Raw genomic sequence first — 19,677 nt, 5'->3', positions numbered from 1 at the left:
ACCAAAGAGTTCTTCTTCTCTTTCCGAAGAAGCAGACCTTATCCTGTGAGAAAGCCTGTCGTCAGAGGAGGCCGTCATCTTATAACCTAAGCGATCGCCATAGCTTCAACTTCCCAAAAAAAAAATTTCAGGGCTACCCCATACTCTCGAAAAGAAATCACATTCCATTGCCTATGATACGTTAGTCAGTTAGAAGAAAAAATACAGAAGTGAGTCTATCAGCACATGATTTCTTTATCTTGGTTAGAAAGTGTGACTCTAAGTTGTTCGTTTCCGTCGCTTATCAAAATTTTAAAAATAGTAATGTTCTGTAAAAAGTGAATGAGTGTTTCTTTTAGGTCTGTGCGTTTTGTTTTCTTTTGTTGGTGATAATATGGATAATGTAAGTTCGGGTGCAACGAAATTTAAAGAATTAGGTCCAGAACTCGGTGTGGAGGGAAGAAATATACGCAACAGCAGCGGGAGCAAGAAATGCAGACCTAGCCAGTTAGCACTCCACCCACCTCAAGAACACAAATAACAGCTAGTCAACAGCCGACTATACCTAACAAACAACCCGTCCCGGAAAGAGTGGTGGCAAAACAAAGGTCCAATTATGTTACACAAACGGTATGGCAAACTCAGATGTAATTATCGGAGGCACTACGTTCTTTTCTGACTCCGATACTACAGGCAATCTCAGCTGAAAGAACAACCACAACAACAATAACAGCGACAGACACCATAGCAGCGGATTTGAAACTATCTACCTCAACTGAAGAATTAGTATCAGAACCAGAAGAGGAAATTGAGGCGGTTGAGGAGGAGGGGGACGCTGACCCTCGTTGAGAAGTACACCGAAATGGGGCTAGATCAAGCATTGTATGACGTCAACATAGCAGGGCAGTTTATTACAGCCATACAATACGTTGCCTACAAATCTCTAGACACCTTTAAACCAAGACCTTCTCAATGGGGATTAGGGGTCAGAGTTCTTCCCCAATTCTACAGACAAGCCTACACTGGATACCCCCTCAGTCAACTGGTAGAAACCGCTGCTTACATTACCGCCCATCATGGCTACGCATTTCCTGATATCAAGAATCATGAGACTAGGAGTGCGGGAAAGAACGTGAAAGCAAAAGAGAGACGTGTTACCTTCTAACAGAAAAAACAGACTTTTTTTAGGGCTCCAAAAGATTGCTTTTTATTAAATAGGGAACCATATTTGGCTTGGTATCCCTCCTTGACTAAAATATTCTCGAAACAAACTTGACCCATTGGAACACCACAACAAACTTAACTTTTTAAACCTAACAGTGACCAAACTGGTATATGTCGCTTAGACATAATAATTTAAAATAAGATCAGTATGGCTATTTTTATGTACACTAAGTACTAATATTAGACAGATATGTTAGGAAGTAGGAAATTTAACAGACTCGTTAGATTTGAACTAATTGCACAGGTGGTTAACACATTATTGGTACCTTTTATTGTCCATTAGCAAAAACGGGACTTGATTTGAAATAAGTACGGGCTAGCGTTTTGGTGAGTACTTAACATCCATGGCTGTCTTGCTGAGCACCTTTTTCCTCCTTTACCACGCTCGGACAGAAAAAATGAGTGTGTGGTGAGACAATTCCCATTCATGTTTAAAGTCTTTCAGTCAGGTTGTTAAGGACTAGTTAGTCCTACACCTGAGTGGCTAAATTTAAAAATAGTCTGTGAGTACATAAAAGCCTGGGGGATGAGGCTCTCTTTCCTTCCCCAGGAGTAATTAAAAATCACGCGGTGCGTTATTAAACCAGTGATACATGCTCCATTAGAGCGAAAATCACTTTAATTCAAGTAAGCAGGCAAGCAAGTTCGGGTACCGTCTCTAGCACTTTTGATGACACCAACTGTCTGGGTTATTTTCTTTCTTGCAAGCCCCTATGTTCCACTTCTGTTTGTGATAATAACTTGTGATACTTCACATTTTCTAAAGTAGAAATCTTTACAAGCCGTACAAAATACAAAACTTATATGACTTTGGCTTTTGACACTTGCACAGACTCTTCACTTTATAAGTGTCACGAGAAAATTGTATATCCAATTTTTACCATTTTCAAAAACACGCACACACTTGCAGCTTGACCAGAAATATGTATATCTTGTTTTGTGGATAAGTCACAGACAAGTCCAAGCATATATAGGTGGTTATGAACGTTAGGAATATCCCCTCATTTTTTCAGAAATATCAAAGCTTGTATGTGCATTTTCCCTTTTCCACTCTATATTAGTGCTTAGATTTGTTCCAAAAAAAAAAAAAAAAAAGAAACGATATAATTTTCAAGAAAAAGAAACAACTGAATTTTGAATTCAGGTTTCTCTCTGTTTATAATTTTTTTCAAGTTGACGGTGCATGACAGAGTACATTCGCCTACCTTTCCAAAGTGAGAGGCATTTCTTCACATGTCATTGCCTTTGTTAAATTCGGTTTCATTGGTTAGTTATCATTAATCTTTAATTTTTTTCATGCATTTCTTTTTGATAGAAGATTTAAGGCTTTCTATTGTTGTAACGGTATTTATGTTGTTTGGTCTGTTGATGAAATTATCTATAGCAAAGTGCTTAAGATTTTTCAGTTTTTTTTTATTATTTCAAGCCCTACAAAAGGAGACCAAGTTTGTCTTCAAAGACGATTGAAACTCTAATTTACACGGGCGTGAAGGAAAACATCGTTGTGTTTAATCTAATCATGCTTGCCGTATCTCTTTGTGTCTTAGAGGTCATATTTCTTCTTAAGTAAATACACGCATCAATAGACAGACAGATTGGGTCATCATCCTTGAGTTTCACTGTACTTTCGGTTCTTTACTTCATACAAACCCCAAATTTATTAGTTTGAAAAAGAAAAGATAACATGCCCCTCAATACTGTAACACGTCTGTTCCGACTCTACCGATGTGAGTGTTTATGTCGAAATGTTTAAGTGAGATATAAAAAAATGGTCAGCTTGAAAACGCGAACCAATACTGTGACGCTCAGTATTTTGATGTGGTAAGAGGAAATGGTACAACACACACAAAGAGGGCTTGTAAGTTCACATTTCAGTCTGTCTGCACTGTAATGGTAACAACGCAAGAACATAGGGATTATTATGCCACACAGCCCTAGAACAAAACAATGCATCACCCGTTGTAAGCCATTTCATTGGCTATACTTATTTTCTTACCGCGTTCGCTTCGAATTGACTTGAGTAGCTATTCAGACAGTGACGAGAATGGCCATGCTTTACTGGGTCTATCCTATAGGCGATTTATATAAAAAAATATTTTTAAAAATTAAACTAATGCACGAACAATCGTACCATGGGCGATCCCATGGAAATTGTGTCCGTCTTATTGCAAAATACATCAACATTTAATTTAACCGTGCAGATCGCTAGAACAAACCTCTGATAATATATATTTTGAAAAGTGTTGTGTGACACGGATCGCCATTGTCGCTTGGTGTCTGCTTTCTTGTTCGAAAAGAGATCGTTTCGTCTCGACTATAAAAATCTAATTTGACTAAGTTTTACGCACTGCTTGAACTCACACATTTACGTTGTAGGTGTAAGCCGTCGTTCCCAGTTTTCTGGAAGTTCGTTTTTGCGTTTCTCAGATGTGATACTATTTTTTATGGACCGAACGAAATTTCTTTTGGCGTGAATCAGGACTCGTGATTTTGTGGCATAATTGGAGAGCATTGATTAAAGCTCAGTTATGTCGTCCTCGAAATCGCTGACACGGATTTGAACTAAAACTTCAGGTTTTGTGTGAGGCGATACGGTACATCATTGCTTTTTTACTTCCTCAATGAAATCGTTTCATCTTATTGCAAAATTACATTTGACTAGGTTTCATACGCAGCAGGTCCATGTATATAAGGAGAGTGTCTTAGCGTCAGAGTATTCATCCCACTCTAAAACGATCAAGAAGATGGAAGAGTCAGCACAGATCGACCTGCTGGTCAAATATTTGCTAAAAGTCATACGAAAGCATAATTCACAGGCGAAAGTGGCAACAAAATTTACTCTTTTGGTCGTTGATTTGATGAGAGTCATACGAAAGTGTGTAAGTGCTAATGAAGTTTGCTATATCTGCAAAGGTAAATGGGTATTTGTCTCCAGAATACCTGCTTCGTCTAAGAAAGAGAGACAAAAGTCAAGATACCTAATATCGTTGTCAGGAGAAAGGACACTGGAATTCAGAGTGCCCTACGAGAAAAGAGAAGAAACAAAAACAAGACGAAACAGAGAAGAGGGATTCAGAAGAAGAAATTGAAGATGATGAAGAACTTGTGCCAGTAAAAACATGGAAATGGAAAAATTGACAATGTGAGCCGATGCGTTGGCCCTGATGTGAAATTTCATACTACCTTCTAAAAGAGAATAGACCAGAAAGAAAACGTAAGTGTCTCTTGGTCTTGACATTGTATAATAAGGATGGCGTGTTTTGCTTTTTTACTCACACTTTATGAAATTGTGCTCTTTCACCTCTCTCTATCCCTCTGGATCATGTTTTAGTTAGAATTGAAATGGAAGGATGTTTTCCTTCACGCACGCTCTTTAGGCATGCAAGTCCGTAAACAATAGTCAGTCTATTCGTCCATCATTTTGTGTCTTGATGTTTCCTAAATCACACACTGATGCCATAAAATAACGGGTTAAATGGGTTTTGTAGTGTTGGGAGTGGGGGTGGGTGGGGTGTAGGTGTTTGGCAGAGTTGGTCATTGCAGGTGAGGGCTTAGGTGCTTTCAAAAAACTTTTTCTTCTTCACTCTGTGTTGATGGAATATAATGGGTTATTTTCTTCACTCTCTGTTGATAGTATATATATAAAAGGTTATTTCTTCACTGCGTGTGGATAGTGTATAATGGTTTTCTTCTTCTTCCCTCTGTGGTGTGCGTGTGTGTGTGTGTGTGTGTGTGTGTGTGTGTGTTCGCGTACGTTGTGTAGATCGCATATTTGGTTGTTTTTCTTCTTCTTCCTCCCGAGTGTGGATAGTATATTTGCGGTTTGTATGCGTTAGCGACGTTGTGTGGATAGTATATTTGGGGTTTGTATGCGTTCGCGTACGCTTGTGTGGATAGTTTATTTGGGGTTTGTATTATCTTCCTTCTGTGTTGATAGTGTATTTGGGGTTTGTATGCGTTCGCGTACGTTTGTGTGGATAGTTTATTTGGGGTTTGTATTATCTCCCTTCTGTGTTGATAGTATATTTGGGGTTTGTTTTTTCCTCTTCCCTCTCTGTGTGTGTGTGTGTGTGTGTGTGTGTGTGTGTGTGTTCGCGCACGTTGTGTAGATCGTATATTTGGTTGTTTTTTCTTCTTCCTCCCGAGTGTGGATAGCATATTTGGAGTTTGTATGCGTTAGCGACGTTGTGTGGATAGCATATTTTGGGTTTGTATGCGTTCGCGTACGTTTGTGTGGATAGTTTATTTGGGGTTTGTATTATCTCCCTTCTGTGTTGATAGTATATTTGCGGTTTGTATGCGTTCGCGTACGTTTGTGTGGATAGTTTATTTGGGGTTTGTATTATCTCCCTTCTGTGTTGATAGTATATTTGCGGTTTGTATGCGTTCGCGTACGTTTGTGTGGATAGTTTATTTGGGGTTTGTATTATCTCCCTTCTGTGTTGATAGTATATTTGGGGTTTGTATGCGTTCGCGTACGTTTGTGTGGATAGTTTATTTGGGGTTTGTATTATCTCCCTTCTGTGTTGATAGTATATTTGGGGTTTGTTTTTTCCTCTTCCCTCTCTCTGTGTGTGTGTGTGTGTGTGTGTGTGTGTGTGTGTGTGTGTGTGTGTGTGTGTTCGCGTACGTTGTGTAGATCGTATATTTGGTTGTTTTTTTTTCTTCCTCCCGAGTGTGGATAGTATATTTGGGGTTTGTTTTCTCCTCTTCCCTCTGTGTGTGTGTGTGTGTGTGTGTGTGAGTCTACGCGCGTATGTTGTGTGTGTGTGTGTGTGTGTTTGTTCGCGTACGCTGTGTAGATCGTATATTTGGTTGTTTTTTTTCTTCCTCCCGAGTGTGGATAGTATATTTGGGGTTTGTTTTTTCCTCTTCCCTCTGTGTGTGTGTGTGTGTGTGTGTGTGAGTCTGCGCGCGTATGTTGTGTGTGTGTGTGTGTGTGTGTGTGTGTGTGTTTGTTCGTGTACGTTGTGTAGATCGTATATTTGGTTGTTTTTTTTTTCTTCCTCCCGAGTGTGGATAGTATATTTTGGGGTTTGTTTTTTCCTCTTCCCTGTGTGTGTGTGTGTGTGTGTGTGTGTGTGTGTGTGTGTGAGTCTGCGCGCGTATGTTGTGTGTGTGTGTGTGTGTGTGTGTGTGTGTGTGTGTGTATTGGTCTCTGTTTGTCCCTATAAAACTCACTTTATCCCTATCAGATACACTCTACCTACCTACCTACAGTAGCGCGTATTCAGGTCAGCCGCTTGCAACACTGTTGCTATTTATCCCCTAGTGTTCAGTACAGTGACGTCACTGACGCTGGAAATTTTGAGACTATAAATATCGACTTGGGGATTTCCACATTTTGTAGCTATACATATATACTAGAATTCATAAACAGGAACGTCACTCAAGCTGAGGCTATAAAAAGATAGTGGGATTTTCCAATGGAAAAACCCACAAGTTGGAGCTATAAATAGATAGTGGGATTTCATAGGAATTTCAGCTGATTATAGATACATAGGTATTTATCCACGATCATCACAGAAGTTGATATTGTAAGTAGTTACTAATTTTATCCATTTTAGTCTAAACCATTGTAACTTAATTTTCGGGGATATTTTTATTTTCCTTTAAATTCTGGGACAATTTCGTCATTTTAGCGTTACTTTTAGTCACATCCATTTTGTCGTTGAGCATTTCCTTGATTATAGCTATTTATAGCATCATTACAATTATGCAAATTTTTGAACACCCCAGCAAGATTTCAGGTCTTGGTAATGCTTTATATATAAATCTCACGCTTGTACTAGTGTATGTATGTTTCTGTCTCTGTTGTGTTTGACCCTCTACCATCATTGTCCCTAGACAATCCCACCATGTTCAATTCCCCTTGACGCTATACAGACCCACCATGTTCAATTTCCATATGTTAAATTCCCCTAGTTCCTAGATAGACCCACACTCTATTCCCATGTTCAATTCCCCTTGACGCTCAACAGTCCCACGATTTTTCTCCATGTTAATTTCCCTTGACGCTAATCTGTCCCACGATTTTTCTCCATGTTAAATTTCCCTTGACGCTAATCTGTCCCAGGGGTCTCTGTAATGCTAATTCCCATTGACGCTAATGTATCCCACCTTACTACTCATGTATATAGTACTGTCAGTGTTCGAATATATAATACTGCACATGTTCATACAAATCGTAATGTACATATGTACATATAATACTATTCATGTTCATACATATAATACTTTACATCTTTAAACATGAAATAATGTATATGTTTATACAAATATTTTACCTTACAAGCCGTTCCTTATACTGTACATATTTATACATATATTATGTACATTTCATAAATATTATACCGTACGTATTTATACATACTAGATACTGTACATATGTATATATACATATAATAATGTATATGTTTATATATCTAACACTGTATATATTTGTACATATAATAATGTACATTCATGCATACTGTACATATTTGTGCATATAATATTGTACATGTTTATACGCATAATGCGTATATTTAGTACATAAAATAATGTACACGTTCATACACATAATACAATATATATATATATATATATATATATATATATATATATATATATATATATATATATATATATATATATATATATATATATATATATATATATATTCATTCATATTATAATGTACATATTCATACATATTATGCTGTACATATTCATACATATTATACTGTAGTTAGTCATACATAATAATAGTGTACATGTTCATACATATAATACTGTACATGTTCATACATATAATACTGTACATGTTTGGGGATGGGCATTGCCAGCCTTTTAGCTTAGCGATATCTTGCGATTCAGTGCAGTATATTGCTAAACATACCGTATCATAATGGGAACATCTGTGTAAAGATCGGAATTATTTTGAAGAGTAAGCAAGAATTACAGATTTCATATAACGTTGTTTTCTATTGAATCTCTTAACTTGAACAAATACTGTAAACATCCTTACATATGGGCAAATACGAAGTACTTGAGATGGACTCCTGCTCAAAGTGCATCGATCTGTGGCCGTTTGGATGGGAAGATGTCGGTGAAATATCGGCAGTCAAATTCGCGGTCCCACCAAAGAACATCACCTCCGTATTATATGCTCGATAAATGTCAAGGATAAAGATTCATTTTCAATCTTTCTTTGATAATTTCAGCCAGATTTCTGCCACACCATTAATTGTATCTGAGACTTAATGTCCACGACGGCCAGTTTAGGTTGTTGCTATGCAACAGCAAAAATACAATGTGCAGTTAAACCATTTTCTAGCTATACAAATCTTTCACAAATTTTGTTTAGAACAATGAACCATGACAGAAACAAAACATTGAAGCAACTAAACGAAGTTTAAAGTTAAAAAAAATATGTTTTGTATATTATTTATTGAAATAGAGCAAAATATTTATTAACAATGTACTGCATATAGTACATGGACCAAAATGATTCGTACTACAATCTACCCATACACTGGTAAAAGCGCACACTCCTACTTATAGCATTCGTATTCTCCAAATGGATGGAGTCAAGTTTCATCAAAGTTATTATCAGTCAGAATCCAAATATGAACGGAGCAAGGACAAGCATTTATAAAAAGGAAATTGAATTAAAGTAAAGAAACAGAACAAGTCAAAACGAAAAAAAAAACTACGATAAACAAACATTTATTAGGAGTTTATGAACATAGGCATTAAAATTAGTGTCACGTTGATGAAATTTAAAATTTCTTGTGATTAAATTCGTACACTGGCCAATTTCGAATGACAGTTCCTATATTTATTCAAATATCATGACGAACAAAAAAATAATTGATAAATATTTTTTTAGGGAAGTAACAATAATCGTGAAGTAAATGAACCACACAAAGCATCTTTCCCTCGAATTGTTGGTCTTGAGATAAGTTGGTTGATTATTAGTGTTTAACAAATTGTTTCTTTCATTACTGAGCATGTTATATTACTTGCTTTGATATTAGTATTTACTTTATTTGCATTTTTTTAAAATTGCTGGAACAAAATGTGTTCCATTTCAGAAAGTAAACTATTGCAGCTTCAGCAACGATTTATATCATAATAACGGGATTGTGAGTTGATTTCGTCATTAATGAATCTAAATTGTTACCTGTCTTATGAAGTTTCGAATAGGATAACCTTAGCAGACTGTTAAACTATTAAGCGAGACTATCCATTTTTATCGCCATGTCACTCTGTAACAGAATTATATCGTCATCAATGTCTTATGTTACGTGTTTAGCCTAGAATAAACAGTACCACAAGAAAGAGGGAAAACAACAAGCGTTGAAAAAGATAATAATTTATTTCCCTGGAAAAATACTGTCAAAATGAGGAAATAAATATGAATTTACGGTTTTAGGAATCAAATTCAAAAATAATCCAAGAATAATCTACGAATAAAATTTTAGAGGTCCTAATAATAAAACGTTCTAATCATTTCAAGTTCGAGTCCCAACGAAGAATCCAAGATGGAAGACGATGACGTATGATGTAACCTGTAGTGTGTTGAAGTCTACAATTCCTTGTAGAAACAAGATATATCACTCCAGTTTTGGAAATCCGAATAAATTTTTATAAGAGCTGTCTTTGATCAAGAATTTCATATGAGCACACGCATATCTCCAGGGGAAGAAAAGAATTTATCCTTATGAATCCAAGTAATTTGAAATAACTCCAAACGATACAACACTTTCCAGTGTAAAGCCCAAAGGAGAATATTTCTCTGAAACAAAGATTATATCGTATTCTAAAACGCAGTTTCGAAAATCCCCAGGTGGCGAAATCGAAAAGGGTCACGTGATCGTGTTTATATCACGTACGCCTCAAATGACCCTGACGAAACCAATCATTTTACTCTAAGAAATAAAATTTGAAAATTACTTTGTCTCATCGTGACCTCGACAACAACTAATCATTTTAAAATAATAATAGAACTTATTTAAGTGACTGCTACTAATTTTGAATCAAGGTCAGGATCCAGGTCAACATTTGGTGTTTATTAAAATGAACAGTCAAGGTCAAACTATTTTCTGGAAAAAGTATCAGTTCCTAGCAAACATTTTTTTGACAGATAATGAAATTTCTTTAAAATCAGATATAATTAAATCAAATATGCATAACAAATGATACTATCCATTTTATCGCCATGTCATTCAGTAACAGAAAGCTATAGTCACCAACGATACTATCCATTTTATTGTCATGTTCCTCAGTAACAAAAATATATCGTTGTCATCAATGTTATCCATTTGTATCGCCATGTCGCTTAGAAAAACGAAATATACCGTCACCAATTGTTTGACCCATTTTTATCGCCATGTCACTGAATGGTATAATCGTCAAAACTTGGTTGTCTATTTTCACACTTAAACATGTTTTGTAATGTTTGAATCTTACCATGATTATTTCTGTGCTCTATTTTTATACATATGCTCCTGGAATATATATCACCTATAATCTTATGCATTTGTTTCAATCTTGCTACTTGTCTGCTACAGAATTCAATGTATCACCTGACAATGTTTTCCTGTACTTAACTGTACCTGCTCCAGAAATATAAAACCATTTTCAAGCAGAGACCACTAATGAGTATAAAGTTTTTTCTTTTGGCCCATTCCTCCGTGTATTTGCTGTCATGCTGTCGCGACATTGTGAAACTGTTGCTGACAAATTACTATATTTTAAATCTTCACCATTCTGTTTTTGATTTGAATGTATTGTCACTAGGTAAAGGTGTTTTCATTTGAATGTATTGTCACTGGGTAAAGGTGTTTTGATTTGAATGTATTGTTACTAGGTAAAGGTGTTTTGATTTGAATATATTGTCACTAGGTAAAGATGTTTTGATTTGAATATATTGTCACTAGGTAAAGGTGTTTTGATTTGAATGTATTGTCACTAGGTAAAAATGTTTTGATTTGAATGTGTTGTCACTAGGTAAAGATATTTTTATTTGAATGTATTGTCACTAGGTAAAGATTTTTTGACCTGAATGTATTGTCACTAGGTAAAGATATTTTTATTTGAATGTATTGTCACTAGGTAAAGATGTTTTGATTTGAATGTATTTTCACTAGGTAAAGGTGTTTTGCATTTAGGCGGCTGTTTTGCATCTGGAAGTAAAGATTAAATATGTATGCTAAACGTATGTATAGTGATCTGACTCATTCAGGTTAATTTTTTTCTATCAAATGTAGTCAAGAAAATGAACACATCTAAATGTTGCCTTCAGTACTGCACCAGCCTAGGTGATTCTGCCAATTGATCATGTCATACTCTGTAACATTTGACTCAGTCATCATTGTCAAATTTTAAAGTGTATTTATACAAATGTGTAATGTATTCTATATGACATTTTAGTCTTAGTGTATTAAAGATTTATTTAGGTAATGCACTTCTATGTTAACTTGGTTAAGCTTATGTAACCAGCATGCTGCATTAAACTGAGTTGCAACGCAAGGACAATGTGTTGTACATATGAATTTTTATTTCTCATTTTCATGAATTGAGAACAGGTCAGAAGTCGTCTAGTGTGGTCCATATTTCATTAGCGTCCGCCAAATTCGTGTCTGAGACGTATACAAAAGTATTCAAGAGTCTGCATCAACGAAAAAACCTAGTTGCTTACATTTATGTACGATAAGGTGTTATCTTCTGCGAATTAAAATATCTGCATACAACTTCACCTTTGTTGTGTAAGTACTGTGCCTCTATATTTAGTGTTACACTGGATTCATGTGTATTTTTTATGTTCTTTTTTGTTCAGCTTAATTTGATTCGTTTATTTACTGTCTTTGCAGTCCTTGATTGTTGTTTTTGTTCTCATATATCAGTTTTTTTGTGTTACATTTTTAACATTTTGACACTGCTGACTGTGCTTGGCATACTTGAATTCCACTCGAATGAGCATCGTCAGCAGCATCCAATGATGACTGTACTTGGCATAATTGAATTCCACTCGAGTGAGTATCGTCAACAGCATTCAATGTTGACTGTGCTTGGCATACTCGAATTCCACTCGCCTGAGTATCGTCAACAGCATACAGTGCTGACTGTGCATGGCATACTTTAATTCCACTCGAATGAGCATCGTCAACAGCATCCAATGCTGACTGTGCTTGGCATACTTGAATTCTACTCACTTGAGTATCTTCAACAGCATCCAATGATGACTGTGCTTGACATACTTTAATTCCACTCGACTGAGCATCGCCAACAGCATCGAATGCTGACTGTGCTTGGCATACTTGAATTCCACTCGACTAAGGCATCGTCAACCACATTCAATGCTGACCGTGCTTTGCATACTTGAATTCCACTCGACTGAGCATCGTCAACAGCATCCAATGCTGGCTGCTTTGCATACTTGAATTCCACTCGACTGACCAACGTCAACAGCATCGAATGCGGACTGTGCTTGGCATACTTGAATTCCACTCGACTGACCAATGTCAACAGCATCGAATGCGGACCGTGCTTTGCATACTTGAATTCCACTCGACTGAGCATCGTCAACAGCATCCAATGCTGACTGCTTTGCATACTTGAATTCCACTCGACTGACCAACGTCAACAGCATCGAATGCGGACCGTGTTTTGCATACTTGAATTCCACTCGACTGAGCATCGTCAACAGCATCCAATGATGACTACTTTGTATACTTGAATTCCACTCGACTGACCAACGTCAACAGCATCGAATGCGGACTGTGCTTGGCATACTTGAATTCCACTCGACTGAGCATGGTCAACAGCATCCAATGATGACTGCTTTGCATACTTGAATTCCACTCGACTGAGCATCGTCAAAAAAGCATTCAATACTGACAGTGCCGTTTATTTCATTAGTTCAATTTCATTTATTACCAGGAGTCAAATGAAGGTTCTGTGAAAACTAAATCTTTATAATCCGTATGACCACACACTTTAGAAATTGTACAGGTTTTTACCTCATCCAGATGATGTAAAACATTTTCCCATATCACCTGATTTGGTTAATTGTTTTCTCTGTGATCTGAGGTTTCATGAATGCGTTAAAATTGTACATCAACAAATATTTGTCCATAGTTGATTGGGCAATTTTGAAACTCAATGCAATGTTTCTTCGATAAATATGTGAAACATGTTTTAATGTTTTCATGGCTGCATCAAAATATTTGTGATATTCCATTACCTTTTACCTTTGATCTTATTCATAGTCTAAAAAGCCAGCTTACAGTTTTCAAATGCATTTGTTTTTCAGCTTTTTCAAAATAATTTGACAATCAAATTAATTTAGTTAAGTGTTATATTTTTTATTTCTATTGTGATGTCGTTTATTACCAAATTTATATATTGCCAATATTGTAGTCGCCTCATCACGTTTTTCATGTGTATCACTGTGTGATCTTCCTTGTATGTTTCTAGATTTGCTCTCATTTTCCTCTGGTTTCGTGACCAACAAAATCTGTTTTGCAAAGATGTTTCTTTGCTTGAATGTGTATTTAATGTGTAGGTAGTTTGTACAGTCAACGATTCTTCATGTTTGCTTTTGTTCGGCTTTATGTTTGTTTGTTGTTTTGTCTTGTTGTTGTTTTGTATTTTTGTGTTGTTTTTGTAGATGATTTATAGGTTTTTTTTCTACAACTAACTAACAGTTGCGTAAACAGCAGGACTTTCATAATTGCAGATGCCTTAGACTTAGAGACTATCATTATAGGGAATTTGAACGGAATTCCGTAATTCAGAAAATACTTTTTGCTCCATAAATCGTCTTTTGCTTTATTCAAAAATCAAGATGTAACCCATCCACAACAGGGACATTTATTTTCAACAAATTTCACAGTGCTTTCAATCATTTCAAATGTACAAAAGCGTTACATTTGTGTTCTATTTATCCGATGAGTCAGCATAAGCTTTAAATCAAACTTTGTTCTTCATAAATGTTTTCTGCTTTCGCAGATTTGTTGTAGATTAACCTTGTAAAATGTACTAGATCTTTAAGTTGTACTCAAAATTAACCATGTACAAATCTATATGTTTATCCACATGAGAGACATAATGTATTAGGTCATCATACTGCATTGTTTTTCTCCTTTTACATGCAAAGCTGTTGCTGCATACTTTAATGTTATCATCTGAAAATATAATCTGTAAATCTACATCTTATCTGAAACATTGTAGAACATCTTATTTTATATTTGAATATATCAATTAACATTTCAGTTCTCTAGCATGGTATTTGCAAATTATATTTTACCACAGCTAGCTTTGGTCATAGCTTTATCCCATTCAACACATAAACAGAAGAACACGATATATTTTTACTGAGAGCGTTGTTTTTATGTTAAGATCATGAATTTGTTGTGTACTCACTAAAATCTGCTGAATTGATCACAATGAATTTTTGTGACATTATTTACATTCCACGCGTATTTTCATATTATTTTACGCTCCACTCACTCCACAGTGAAGAAGTTAATATTTAGTTAAGTGACTCAAGAGCATCGTTTTTGAAACAATATTAATGATCCAGAAATTCCGTTGCATCTCGGTACGAAACTGTAATGATGCAAATATGAGTGTTCTGGTGATTTTTTAATTAATGTAGAAACAGATAGTTTCGCAATTGTCACTTTTTATGTATTCATTTATATTGTTACACGCACACGGGTATTTACTTGACCGAGCAGTTGTCAAACCCTGGCGCGATTCTCGCTAGAAGTCATAAGTTTCCCCGACTTTCCAAAGACTTCCATACAACCTCAGTTGTAAATCAGAAAGCCCGACGTGTCCATTCTGTACCTAAATTTTCCTCTAATTAATGCAAGACCACAGATAAACCAAACTGCCAACTATCTATCAACCGTACATCTGCGTGTTTTGGCTTCATTATGTTTCCGTACCACCAACCGTTCACGCTTTAGAACATATATGAGTACTCCCTAACAATGGGAACTATTTTAACTCCGCCACCTTAGGCCAGTCAATGTATGCATTCCAGGCACATTTCGCCGATATAACTGCACCATATTCGCCCACATGGCGACATAAACGGTGTCTGTCAAGTACGTTTTTATTTATGCCCTTGTGTAATTTACCGGTTTAATACCGTAAGTACTGTCCTTGCAGTCACGCTACCAATGTATACCACTAGATTTTAATATGTACTATTTTACGACAGGGACATTCATTCGGTTTTGGTCGGAATTCACTACTAGTGAACCAGGACATCATGGAAACACACTAACACTTCACTCCGTGACGTTTGCTCCTATTAATTAGCTCATTAGTTCGGGCCAGGAATATTTCCATGGCGCCGAATTCCAATAATCAAACAAGTAATCACACAAATCTAAGAATTGCTTAAAACGGGGCACTACAACCAAGTGCACATACTCTAAATTTACTACAATATCTTTGTTTTTGTTTAAATTTTATGATTTAAAAATTGTTTGTGGACCGTCGGTTGCTTTACTACATGATTATAAGAATTGATCATGGTTCATGAAATGTAGAAGTTAACATAAATTTGATTCAACATTCTTCGGGCGCCTGAAACCTCGGGTAGAAATCCACGGTAACTAAGTCGGTAGAGCGTCAGACTTGCAATCTAAGGTTCGATGTACCTTATAGGGACTGAGCTTCTACTTTTCTATTTCAGCGGCACGATATACCAAATAATATGATCAAAGCGTCATTACAAACCAACGCACTCAGGCGGAAGTCCCGTGCAGTTTCAAACTCCAGGTGAGCAAATTCACAGTTGTCATTAGCAATGTAGGGATCACACCATCCCAACGGAACAGTGTAGTATGAATTAACAGAAATTCAACACACACACACACACACACACACACACAACTATATAAAGCATGGTGAAGGATAAGAGGCAGATGGAATGTACTGCCATTGCAATGACATTTAAATTCCCTACTGAATAGCTTCCTATAACATATTTGATCATGTTGAATATCGTGTGCTCCGATTATAGTTACGAGCTGAGAGTCCCAACAAAATGCTGGACTGTCTGCAGAGTCCACAAAAATGCTGCCTCTAAATATTAATAGGGCAGGAAAATTGCTCTTGGCATGTGGATGGTACAGAATACGATAAATTGACAGTTTTCTGAATTTCCAGACTTTTCGAACTTGACACAATCAGCAGTTGCCTGTTGAGATCAATCCCCACCAGCATGATGTTTTCAAGAAGACAATTTCAGCATCGTCGGAATGGAGGTCCATGTGGAGTGAATAACAATTAGATTAATAGATGACAATCGCGTAAATATTGCTAAAATAATTATGCTTCGCCAGTTTCAGTTGATTGGATGGGAGGTTTAAGGCAGACCAATGCATGACGGTTACGTAGTGCCAAAGCAATCGAGTTAAAGCTCTATTACGTCAAGCATGTAGAAAAACCCTACATCCCTATTTATCCGTTACGTGATGGCGTCAATGAGGGATGCGTATTAGCTATGATTCAGATGAACCACTGACATAAAGTCGCTATTACTAAATTTTGTATTTCTTATTCTGGTTAACGAACGTTGATAGAAATTCTTGTACAAATATGGTCGTGCCTCTTGCTGGATTAAATCGTACAAATAAAATGTAACATTTCACTTGATCCATGTTCAAACTGACATAATTTCCCTTCTCAAAATAATCTCTGTTGCAGGTTTATCCTACATTTGTATTAATGCGATCGTGATACATGCAACATCTTTATGTTCTCTTATTTATTTCAGGAAAATAATAACTTAAAATCTTACTGACGAAACGTCCGACATCGTTGAAGCAAACATAAGTCGTTTAATACAACGTTATGCCAGTTTGTATTGTTTTACAGGAGCATATTTTGACACATATATTTAGTACGAAGTCACTCGACCATAAATCTAAGTTGATTATAACACTCGTTTACATTCATCAACATAATCAGGGCAGACTACTCAGATGGCCTAGTGGTTAGAGCGTCCGCCTCGGATGCGGGAGGTAGCGGGTTCGAACTACGGCCGAGTCATACCAAAGACTTATATGGTACGAGCAGCTGCCTCGCTTGGCGCTCAGCATTAAGAGGTTATTGTTAGGACTGGTTGGCCTGGTGTCAGGATAATGTGATTGGGTGGGACATCATGCTACGGCATGATGCCCAGTGTTATATATCACTATAAGCTGTCACAATGCAGACATCGTAGAGATATGACTTAAAAACTGTTACATTAAAAAATCCAAACACACACACACACACGCACGCATAATCGGGCCACTGTTGCGAAAGTGCATTGCTGTCAGGCCAAACCCTGCACGTCACAATGAAGCGCTTCTGAGCCATCATATTTAGTCCGGTACTTCTTCACGCGTTTTAATTGGATTTCACATCTGTGGCAAAAGAAATTTGATAGGATTTAGTCAACTGTCTGCTACACTAGTGCGTGGAGACGATGGATTATGACTTAGATTACCCATATGTCAAAACAGACTTAAAACATCGTTGAGCTCAAACGAAACAATTTTGCCTGTTTCCTATGCTAGTCTAAAATTTCTGAATCCTTCTAATGAAAACACTTAAAAAATATAGTTCATTTCAATTCTGCCCTACTATTTTTGTGTTGCTATTAATTCAACTGACATGACAACAACTACGTTCTTGAGGACAGTTCAGGACAGCCACTATTTACCTAACAGACTCGACGTGCACAGAGTATATCTGCATAGAACAGATATTCTCAAACCGTGGTACGCGAAATTCATTCAGGTGGTACACGGAAAGGGTGCAATAGTTGCCTAATAGAACAATCAACATTAATAAAGATTATTAAGTGGTCCGTCGAGATCCTCAGCAATATTAGAGTTGTCCCGGGGAAAAAATTGACAATACTGTCATGGAACATTTGAGGGAAAACTGGCATGGATGATTTACAAAAATTAGTCTGGTTAAAAACTGCAGAACCTGCAACCCTTGCATTTGGTTTACATCATGCAGTTACCTTTTGAGTTCATTCCTTGAGTAAGTGTCGACATTTTCGATGCATTAAACTAACAATTAACAACCGACAAGCTTATTAGCATTTGTTTCATCTTTCTCAACACCAGCAGCGCACCTAGGTTTCTAAATATGAGGGCGTCTCGTTTTCATTTTATTTTCGGTTGATTGATTTTTCGTGTTTCTTCTTTTTGTTGTTGTTGTTGTTTGGGGTTTGGGGGTTATATTTTCTTTCTTTCTTTCTTTCTTTCTTTCTTTCTTTCTTTCTTTCTTTCTTTCTTTCTTTCTTTCTTTTCTGTTTGGGGACAGGCGGTTTCTAGGTGCTGGCTTTCCATCATAGCAATGAAAGCCGAAGTGTGCTGGGCAAATCAGGTTATTTACATCCGATGTTTCATTTTCACCGTGCGAGTAAAGAATACGAGGCCGCCCCAAATTAGCATAAGCTCATTCGAAACATCATCGTATCTTTCAGATGACAGTCGAATAACCTTGACTAATTGTCAAAAAGGCCCTGCTTCTTTTAATTGCACTTTAAACACAGTACTGACTATATCATGCTGGGAAATTGGAGGTAAGAGCCTTCCCAAAGACACAAACAGACAGTAGTTACGGTTGGAAACTTGCAAGTAACCCTGATTTTTCCCAGGTTGGAAACTTTATTGAGGACGAATATTCTGGTGGATACGAAGAATGGATCCTCATAATGCAAGACAAGCGTTGAAAATAACATTTCAGGACCTTTCGTCATCAATTAAATAATTGCACTTAGCATTTTTAATGTAAATCCATCACATTAAGAAAATTGAAGAAGTTATAAAGTTAAGTTTTCATAGTCTGAAGCTATTGCCTACGTTGATATTAGAGATGACACTTCATGTAATCGTGGTAACGTCAGCTAGTATGTGTAATTTGACGAAACAAAAAATGGGCATAAGAGCAGTTTACAATTAATATTATTTGCATCAGTTTTTCTCTAGCATACAGCCACAAAGACTGAGGACGTTCCAAGTAAGTATGACCTGAGATGAGTGTGACGACATCATTTAGTTGATGTGCATGAAATAACAGCTTTTATTAAATCCTCGTTTTTTTCTCCGTTAACTTTACATTGCCAGAATCGTTCAATATTTTACGATATTGCACTCACGTGAGCCCAATAGTATATTAGGAACTGCTTTCTAAACAAATCATGTACACTCAAGTAGTAATCACTTTACGTTTTGGTTGATTAAATTTGTGTCTGAATGAACTAACGCAGATGTTTCGTGAACTGTCACATACCAGCTGATTTGGAACATTCCGCGTTAACTTTCTTGATACAATGTTTCGGATTTAGGCTTGCAATCGACGCCAGATTTCATAAAAATACAAAATAACATGCAAGTGACAAGGCATAACTGTCTTCTTTAGCTGGTAATAAGAATGAAAAAAAAAAATATACTTAAAGTT

This window comes from Sinohyriopsis cumingii, chromosome 1 (genome assembly GCF_028554795.1).
Source record: "Sinohyriopsis cumingii isolate HCF-2022 chromosome 1, ASM2855479v2, whole genome shotgun sequence".
Classification (NCBI taxonomy): domain Eukaryota; kingdom Metazoa; phylum Mollusca; class Bivalvia; order Unionida; family Unionidae; genus Sinohyriopsis; species Sinohyriopsis cumingii.
The sequence above is the reverse complement of the archived record's forward strand: the minus strand, read 5'-3'. Positions refer to the sequence as shown.